Source organism: Paramormyrops kingsleyae, chromosome 22 (genome assembly GCF_048594095.1).
Source record: "Paramormyrops kingsleyae isolate MSU_618 chromosome 22, PKINGS_0.4, whole genome shotgun sequence".
Lineage (NCBI taxonomy): Eukaryota > Metazoa > Chordata > Actinopteri > Osteoglossiformes > Mormyridae > Paramormyrops > Paramormyrops kingsleyae.
Window position 1 is genome coordinate 14,169,546 of NC_132818.1, and position 7,392 is coordinate 14,176,937.

The 7,392-nt window shown below is 40.8% G+C and overlaps 1 long non-coding RNA gene across 1 annotated transcript; it reads right to left on the reverse strand.

The window, feature by feature from the left end:
* Positions 1 to 966: 966 nt before the first annotated feature.
* On the reverse strand, positions 967 to 4,505 carry LOC140581655 (uncharacterized). The gene is made up of 2 exons (XR_011984782.1): positions 2,366 to 4,505; positions 967 to 1,336 (listed from the first exon to the last, which is right to left on the reverse strand). It is a non-coding gene; the product is annotated as an uncharacterized lncRNA (long non-coding RNA).
* Positions 4,506 to 7,392: the final 2,887 nt, after the last annotated feature.

The following is a 7,392-nucleotide window of genomic DNA, read 5'->3' on the forward strand; positions in this document are numbered from 1 at the left end:
AAGTAATACCTACCAGAATGTGTGCGTGTGTGTCTGTGTGTGTGTGTATGAGCACTCTGTGCTTACCTGGCATCTGGCCCAGCCTGGGCTCTCCTAAGCACTACAGCTCCTTGGACAGGCTCCTCACAAGAGTCCGACAATAAACATAAAACAAGAATTTCCCACAAGAATAGGCAGCTCTGGGTGGATTGACTGGAAAAAGTACAGATTATTCCATCCTTTTACTTTTCCCATATTTCACTGCATTCACATTTAAGTGCAAAGTGTAATTCAACTGCTGTTCACTGTAACGCTGAATGTATATCAGAAATTATATGGTTGCGTGTTTGTCATTCCTTAGCGGTGCATGATCTCCATTAATGGCATATTCTTAAATAACATTCGTTTTTAAATAACCTATTGAATTTTCGACTGTGATCAGGCTGTAGCAGAATTAATATTATCTTTTCTGCTTTTTCAAGCGAAGACCACCCAGATAGCAAAATTCTTTTGGGCCAGATCTGGCCCACACTATTCATTTTCCTTTGGCCCAGATACCGCAAAGAATGACGGCCCTGTGACGGCCCAGACCTGGATTTTCTGATTCGGGCCATAACAGGCCCAGTGACGGGCCAGACATGGTTCTTCCTGATTTGGGCCATAACAGGCCCAGTGACGGCCCAGACATGGATTTTCTGATTTGGGCCATAACAGGCCCAGTGATGGCCCAGACATGGTTCTTCCTGATTTGGGCCATAACAGGCCCAGTGACGGCCCAGACATGGATTTTCTGATTTGGGCCATAACAGGCCCAGTGATGGCCCAGACATGGTTCTACCGGATTTGGGCTACAACAGGCCCAGTGACAGCCCAGACATGGATTTTCTGATTTGGGCCATAACAGGCCCAGTGATGGCCCAGACATGGTTCTACCTGATTTGGGCCATAACAGGCCCAGTGACATCATAAAGCACAATGGATACACAATTGATATCAATAAAGTTTATTTTTACTTTTACTATAAACAACATATAAATGCTTTTCAACAAACCACTGATTGATATTTAATTACACTTTACTTTGTAACATCAACAGACAGATGAGGCGTTTAAAGCACTTCACAACATACAAAATATCTAAGAACATGGCCCTGTAAAACTGGTTAATAAAATGTGAAATTTGGGTGGTCAAAAACACACACAAAAAAATCCAAATACAAAACAAGTAAATACATCACAAACAATGGAATTAAGTGTCATTTGCCCTTTTTGCATGTTCCTTCATTCCTCCATCCCTGTCAGGTGCCAACTGAAGCCATCTTTGAATGTTTTTCTCTGCCTCCTGGTCCGTTGCACTCCTAGTTAAGGAATTTTGCAGCCACAACACACAAAACAAAACTATTAATGCCACCTGCTTCTAAGGCATAGAACATAAATCATACCATCAAGATCAAGACAGCACCCAACATTTATAGTATAAAACAATTCCAAAACACATACAGTAGTACACAAATAAGGAGATATGAATCATTATGTCCATGACAGAATATCATGAACAAGTAAACAATATTTAAACAGGGTTGTTAATTTCACCATTTAATTCACAACACGTCAAAGTTGTATGCATATATGTATGCAATCTGAAATGTAATATCTGTTCTGATCTGACATAAAAAACACTCATTGCTGAACTGTAACTGTCCAGAAGGCTGCTATATCCAATACTGCACAGAATATATGATTGTTCCATATGAATTTCATCCCTGTTTTTTTTTTTACTGTGACTTTAATATGACACACAACTTTACCAACTTATGATCATGCATAACTGATAAATCTGTCGATTGATCAATTAGACGCATATATATATATATATATATATATATATATATATATATATATAAGGATATATTTCCATCACTAGGAATTAAATGCACAAAGTCGTAAATTGGAACTTGCGGTGCTCATTTTTAACCAAACAAGTTTCAGATATCACCAGCAACAAAGGAGCAGTGGACTGAAGTGACATGTCCCCCATGAAAAGAAAAAAATAGAAGGTGCAGGTTTGGATTAGCTGTGGCGCGACCTTTATCACTTCTCAGACAGAGAAATGTCGTTTGGCGTGGGAGATTGTTGTGTTAAATGCGTGTGTCCCACACACAATACGTGAGACTTGAGAGCTCTGCAGATGTAATCTAACGTTAAACATCTGATTTAAACTCGAGAGCCCTGTATTTAATATTATGTCAAGGCGTGTGACTTGTTTGAACCGACTTTTTAAAATGAACGATCATTCCCAACATACCGTTCCGACAGAATCTTAAGCTAAAATCTCTGACTAAAAAGGTTAAATGGAACTTTAAAAGTAACTGAAATATTTCACTTACCACAATTCGCTCGTTATTATTCAAACTGAATCAGCCATCTAAAGTCGATCGACGCCGTCAACAGCCTCAAAGTCCGGTGAAGTTGCAGTGACGTCTAAAGGACATTGATTGGTCTAAACTGAAACGTTAACGCCCACTTATTTCAGGATTGGTTGTTCAGCGTAGATGATCAAATACCGAACGGTCAATAGAAAAGCCCTATACACAAAGTATTCCAAACGGGTTTATATTTTTAAAAGACAAGATTTTAGAGAAGATAAATTAATGTTTTCATTTGTTTTTACTTTTCCTTTTTTAAGTAAACATGTCAGATGAAAAATAATGATTGACGATATACCGTAGTTAACAAAAAATATCCAATAAGTTTTAATGGTTTTCCAATGTTAAACAAAAAAATTATCATATCAGTGGGACTGTACTATGTCAACAGCTGGTGCTTGGAGTCTTTTTGTATGTCAGCCATTGGCCCTTTATTGTGTTTCTCATGATCTTTAGTATAGGCTTTATCCCAAACAGACAGTGGTTATGATATAATAGAGAGCAGAGCCTTCAGCCACAATTTTATGCCAGATGAGGGTCAGGTATGGGACAAAGCATTACCAATGCTCGAACAGACCCAGGTGACATCTTGCAGATTTACATATACAACATAATGAAATGAGAACCTCATATATATTGCCTTAGAAAAGGTGCAACAAGAATGATTCCTGGTCTTAGAGGAATGTCTTATGAGGAGAGGTTAGCGGAAGTGAATCTGTTTAGCCTTGAGCAAAGGAGACTAAGGGGGGATATGATTCAGGTCTATAAGATTCTAACGGGTCTGGATGCTGTTCAGCCAAATGACTATTTCAGTATTAGTCTAAATATTAGAACTCGTGGCCATAAGTGGAAATTAGCGGGAGAACATGTTAAAACAAATTTGAGGAAGCCCTTCTTTACACAGCGTGTAGTTAGAGTATGGAATATTCTTCCTGCTAGTGTAACGGAAGCTAAAACCATGGGTTCCTTTAAATCCGAGCTAGATAAGATTTTAACAACTCTGAGCTATTAGTTAAGTTCTCCCCAAACGAGCTTGATGGGCCGAATGGCCTCCTCTCGTTTGTAAATTTCTTATGTTCTTATAGACTAAGACCAGGGGTCACCTTTTTGAAACTGGGAGCTACTTCACGGGTACTGAGCCTTACGAAGGGCTACCAGTTTGATACATTTTTCTTAAATCATGTATAATAAACGCGTTTTAAATGCTTTCTTTTAGATATTGCCATTTTCAAATCTATATAAATGCAAATGTGATTAAAGAAGAATATCAACAGGATAAAATTAAATTTTAGACGCCATGCTCAATGGTGAGTTGTGCTATTTTTAGAACAGTCACCGTGGGCAACTCATGTGGTCCTTGGGGGCGCCCTGGTGCCCACGGGCACCATGTTGGTGACCCCTCCTATAGACTGTAGTCAGAATGATCTTCCATGTTAAGACTAGTTCTGGTTCGAATTTTTTTGAGAATATTTATCTGACATCAGGCCAGAATTTTACACCAGGTGAGGGCTAGGTACGACACAAATCATGTTACCAATGCTGAAATGGATGACTGTCAGCCAAAGTCGTCCGACACGCAAAATGCCGACTGTCAGCCAGAATCGTTCGCCGCGCTCAGAACGGTTCTGGCCCAGATTAAAAATGCCGACAGTCAGCCAGAAACGCTCGCCGCGCTCAGAACGGTTCTGGCCCAGATTAAAAATGCCGACAGTCAGCCAGAAACGCTCGCCGCGCTCAGAACGGTTCTGGCCCAGATTAAAAATGCCGACAGTCAGCCAGAATCGTCGCCGTGCTAGGCCCACAATCGGCCCGCAATTTTTTACCGTTGCTGACAGTGAACCGAATGTGCCACAACTCAGCGAGAATCGGCCCACATGTGCTTGCTAACTGGGCAGCAGTGCCGGCTTGACGCCTGATCTGGGCCAGACCTGTCTTCTATGTGCCTGGGCCACATAGACCAAACCACAATCGGGCCACATCTGGCATGCCATAATGTAAACAGTGCCATCATTGCCAGACCTGGCCCATATCTGGTTGACATACCACTTGCCATGCCAGAACTCAGCCAGCAATGCCGGCTTGACGCCAGATCTGGGCCAGACCTGTCTGCTATGTGGGCAGCTATGACATACATGAATGAAAATCAGACTGGCTTAATCACTTTCAGACCATTTGCCGCTGGCTGTTGCTTTGCCGGCGATAACCTTCTTAACCTTGTTTGAATATGAAAACAAGTACGACTAAAAACATAATCATGAGATCCTATTCGTAGACCGTATATAATTCAATAATCGAATCTGATAAGTCACAGATATGGAGCATTGCTAGAAACATTGAGTGCATCTGCTGAAAGCGTCCTGTGCCGTGTTTGACCTTGTGTGCTGAAAAGATCTTGACGTCAGCTAGACTAAACAAATTTTTGGAAAGAAAATAGATGCAAATCCTATGTAAACAGCTGCTTTGTTCACCCTAAGGAGAAAGTCAGGGAGAAACCGGCTGTTTGGAAAGGGTGCCCAAGTGTGAAATATGCCGTAATATCAAGGTTTTAAAGCTGACTGTATTCCCGACGGAAACTCAGACTTTCTGCCAGTGGTTTGAAGAGTGTGGCAACACATGAAAACCAGTGAATGATTAAGTAACACAGTAAGGAAATTATTGATTGATTAAGTGAGGTGACCGAGAACGCGTGATTAAGTGAAGGAGAGGAGTACCCTAAATTGGTAGGTCTTGATGATGGTGCTACGTTTCCAGTCTTTCTAAATCTTTCAGTTTGCTAACTAAAATGGACAATAATAATCATTTTAATCAGGATTATTTGTGTCAGAAGTGCTTAGATATCGCGGCATTTGGTATTATTGTTATATTGTACTATACTATTGGTATACTAACACTATTGTGTGCATATACCTCCTCACTACAGAGCAAAGCTATTACTTGATTCATATCTCGTTTATACTGCAGTTCACATAATGTCGGCACTGAAAATGTCACTATGGTCCCGGCTCCCTCTCAGTGCCCTATGAGAAGTCCCTGTAGTTATCTGAAATAAATTAAGGTGAAATTACGTGTGCAGTAGGTAAACTAGCATACACATAAATGGATTTATAGATGAAAGGCTCCCATCAAGAGAGGCAAATGGTTTTAAAGACTGCAAAATAAGCAAATGGAAAGATGAGAGCAGTCTTCTCATGCGGGAATCAGACAGTGTCATATCGTAGCCAACAGCGCTGCTCATTTGACTATTGACTAAGTTCTCCCGTGACAGAGATGGTATCAAGCGTTTTAATTTGCTTTGCCTGTCTCCATTTTCATAAATTACATATATTTGAATATCGTGCCACGGATGCTTGCACTGCTCTCTTCAAAAGGGACAACGAGGGTGAGCAACTGAATCCAGTTTGGGTTCAGTTTGTAATAAGCCTATAATAATAGATTTTTTTATAACCCAAGTGAAGAAAATGGGCCTAAGTATGTTATAGGAGTATAATGAAAACGTTCCGGTTTTACAGCAGATACACGGTGCACCATCCCTGTTCTGGTGGCTCAGAATCAGACAAGGTTACCTCACACCCAGCCGGGCCATTTTCTTAGCTCTCCTTTGAAACAGGATCTGTATGTGGGTGGGCCAGCGATTGCCTGGATGAAAATCCAGGCTGGTTACAGATCTCAGCCCCCATGCACTCATACCGTTAAGTCAGGACGTATAATTCAAATTACTCGAGAAAATAATAACGCTAAAAATAAAACGGTAAGTTTGAACAAAAGCAGACTAACAAGATGACCGGCATCACTTCACGAGGTAGGAAAGAAGAGCAACAGCGTTATAGTGGGAGGTATTTAAACAGGGGCGTAGGAGGGGGGACGTGTACCCCCAATTATTAATTAGAATTAACATTGTTCTATTCAAAAAAGCGTTAGAATTTGCTACAGCTTGTAGTACTTTGGATTACCAAAGATAATCTGTATAAATATCACTCCGCATACAACTAAATTAGTAAAGGGCTGCGAAAACTTGCCATATTATGGGAAAAAGCTTTCACCGTGCTTGGAGCAAACCCGCGTTCCGTGTCTGATTTGGATTGAGGTCCGATCCACTTCTAAATGGTCCGGCACCCTTGACACATTCCTCAGATTCCAGGCTCAGTATGTGTCCCGCCAGCGACGCTAATTGCGCACTGGGCGCTATTGTGGAGAACAGCACACCAAATACGGCGGATTTAAAGGGCAGTTTAAAAGCTAAGGGTTGTCCTTGGGTCATAGTCTATATTTAAGGTGGTGTCTGCGCGTCCATGATATGTTTATGCAGTGTTAGCATTGCAAAATAAACACATTACCAAAGTCAGGAATGAAAATAGCAAATCCAATTTCAACACAGTTGAACCAGATTAATTATTAAATAAAGGCATATTTGTAGGTGTAGTCTACATTGCTCCAGCCAGGGATTCTTGAAACCATTTTGGTTATTTTTTGGTGTCAATAGTTGTATTATATAGTTTGCGAAGTTAAACAAATCCACATGTTCTTTGAAAACGACCGAGCCTCATTCCTTGACGTCCGCTGAGAAGCCGTTTCCAGCTGTACTCGGACTACTACGATGTCCCTGGGTGACAGGAAATGCATAGAGATTAAGAGGGAAAAGAGCGCAGGAAATGAACAGGCTCAAACATAAGGGCGGCTGGTGATGGATCAGGAATCAGTTAATCCAGTCCATCTAAAGCTGCTTAAAAACCATGGAAACTATTCAGTTTAAGTATATGCTGGCGGTATAAAGGTGTAGACTTTAAGCAATAGAATTTCTACCTGTTTTTTGAACTGTTAGGCCTATGTAAATCACCAGAAAACGTGTAACCTATAAGCAAAATAATAGCAATCTGAATACATTGTACTGTATGTACGTTCAGATGCCTGTTTGGAATTGAATGAATCATTATATGAAAGGGTGGGCTTGCTGGGTCGCCCTGAGATCATCAGCTTCCTATATAATACAC